The sequence below is a fragment of the Micropterus salmoides genome, unplaced genomic scaffold, assembly GCF_014851395.1.
Source record: "Micropterus salmoides isolate LMB-PRFRI ecotype aquatic unplaced genomic scaffold, ASM1485139v1 Ms_hic_scaffold_3829, whole genome shotgun sequence".
NCBI classification, from domain to species: Eukaryota; Metazoa; Chordata; class Actinopteri; order Centrarchiformes; family Centrarchidae; genus Micropterus; species Micropterus salmoides.
The window spans coordinates 1-2,500 of record NW_024043183.1 but is presented as its reverse complement, the minus strand read 5'-3'; the positions used below and the strand labels follow the sequence as shown (position 1 = coordinate 2,500).

The window sequence follows — 2,500 nt, the reverse complement described above, 5'->3', positions numbered from 1 at the left end:
AACATCCCTCCAGAGTACCAGTCAGCCACCAGAGCTGTGCCAGTTGTTTGATTCAGCCCAGTCCAATTATAGAGGGCCTTAATTACTGAGCCTGTCAGCCTCCATCAAGAGAGCCATTCGTCATGTGGACTTGGCTGGACCGGACTGAGCAGGGCTGCTTAGGTTTGGTATGGGCTGTGCTGGGCAGAGGGGTACTTTGTCTGTCACGCTCAGTATCTGTCAGTCTGAAACATTTATTTACTCGGTATCTGTACTGGGCTGAGCTTTTTCTCCCTCATATGCAGAAGAACATTAAATTAGAGACACTTAGGGGTAAACTGTGCTGTTTATTGTAACACATTCTCTGTATACTTAAGCCCTTACAAACATGTTATAAGCCTTTCCTTTAATTTTTGAATAAAATTCAAATCTGATCACACAGCAGCAAAAGAGCAACTTCAAAAATTGCGAAAGAAGTCTCCTTATGCACAAAAAACTAGGTTGTTATCAGACCTACCCCTATTAGCAGTGAGTAATGATAATGCATAATAAATTGAAATAAGTGTGAAATCACAATATGGCCAAGTGCAATATCTAAATTGCAGAAGCTGCAATTAAAAAATGATGCCCTGACCTACAAATTTTGTTCTCCAAAAGTAAGAAAACATGTACATAGGTACAGACCCCCAACTAAATGGACTAAATGTATTTGCTTTTTCAAGCCGAAGAAGATATTGATATATCTGTGGAAAGCAGCAGATGCCCCAAAACAAACATATTTCTGTTTTGTTTGTTTTATTATCCTATTTTGTTTTTCCCCAAACAATTAGTAGCTTGTGATGTATCCATCCTGCTGTCATTTCTAGTCAAAGGCTTAGCTTGACTTGGCTTAATAGGGCAGTTATTTTAATGTTTTTCATGATAGAAGAAATATGTCAATTGATATGTGCCTTCTGGAGTTTTAGGTTTACATTTTGTGTTACCAGAACTCATTGTGTGTATTGAACTCTAACAAACACGTTGAATGCATTTCCTTTCTTTAAACAAAACATTTGCAAAGTGGATTTTGTTGAAAAGCCTGTAGTCTTCTTCTTCTTTCCTACCTTTGTTGGTGCATTTCTTTGTTTCTTGGCACATTACCACCACCGGTTGATCAGTGGAATAGAGTGAAACCATTTGCAGGAAGGTGTCATCATGTCACCTGTGTGCATGAGACAAACAAAACTCCTTCATAGCACTTCTAGAGGTCAAAAACACCATTGGGTACCTTTTTAAATGAGCAGAGGGAGTCAGGAGATGGGTTAGCCTCGCTTAGCATAAAAACTGAAAACAGAGGGAAAGAGCGAGCGGGCTCCAAAGTTATTTCGCATTTCTTTAATCTGTACACATGATGTTATGAAGAGCTGTGGGGGTTGATAAACTATTCATCAAGAAATAGTTGCAGCACTTACCTTCCCTTGAAATTACAAATGTCCTTTTTACATCAAACACCAAAGGCATGTGTGTAATCCACTGCGCCATTGTCACCCAAAAGTTAAGTTGTTATTTCTGTAAGTTGACTTATAACAACCTGTTTATCAGTCTTATCTCTAGCTTTTGTCTGTTTGTAGCCATTTTTCTGTTACTTTCCTTCATGGATGTAGCTGTGTTAAGTAACTACCTATTAAGGTATTTATCCAACCTACAATGCTCTGTTTCTGCAACCATGGAAACATTTACTCATTCAGCTGACGCATTTATCTAAAGCAACATACAAGTGCTATATATGTCAAAGGGCCACGCCTCTGGAGTAAGTAGGGGTTAAGTGTCTTGCTCATGTGGTGTCTCCCATACCAAAGGCATGTGTCTTATCCACTGCTCCATCGTCACCCACAGCCATCATTGACACCATAACGCATTACCTATTTGCATCACTGAACAAATAAGATTTAGAGATCCGGACTAATATTAGGATGTTAGATTCCGGGGCTGCAGCCCTGATCTGTTTTCCTGTAAACGTTGAGTCCTGTCAGACACTGACTGGAATAGATTCTGTTTTTTTTCTTGAGATATTGGTTTAAAATATCTGTCTCATATCATAGATTGCACATAAGGGCACAGTATGGGGGTTGTTACGGCAAAAGCCTTCGGTGTAGGCCATTAATCTCAGTGTAAAGGCTAATAGACTTTGGCCATGGTGTGTGATTTACTGTAAACAGGATCAGTATACCTCAGTGTGCTGTTTCCTCTCTGTGTGGTTTCTTCCTCCACCTCTCCACATCATGTCCTCCTCTTCTCCTCTCGTCCTCGTTGTGTAACAAACAGCATGAAGGAGGTTATAATTGGGAGGTCCAGAGCTCTGCCAGGTGGAACCACTTGTATCTGAATACAGGCTCTCACTCTCTCTCAAGATCTCTCTTGTATATTGTATCTCTACCACTCTTTCTCTTACTTTATACCCTGTTTTCCTCCCTCTCTGTCTTACATGGACTCTCTCATTATGCTCATAGCTCTGTCTGCATCATTAACATGATACGACAAG

The 2,500-nt window shown here is 40.1% G+C and overlaps 1 protein-coding gene across 1 annotated transcript in view; it reads left to right on the top strand.

Moving 5' to 3' along the window:
• LOC119884991 (pleckstrin homology domain-containing family M member 3-like) overlaps positions 1 to 306 on the top strand; it is a gene marked incomplete at its 5' end in the record, with an annotated part of 29,486 nt that extends 29,180 nt beyond the window's left edge. The window contains 1 exon segment of the mRNA XM_038695250.1: positions 1 to 306. This exon segment is cut by the window's left edge and continues 507 nt beyond it.
• Between the last annotated feature and the right edge of the window lie 2,194 nt (positions 307 to 2,500).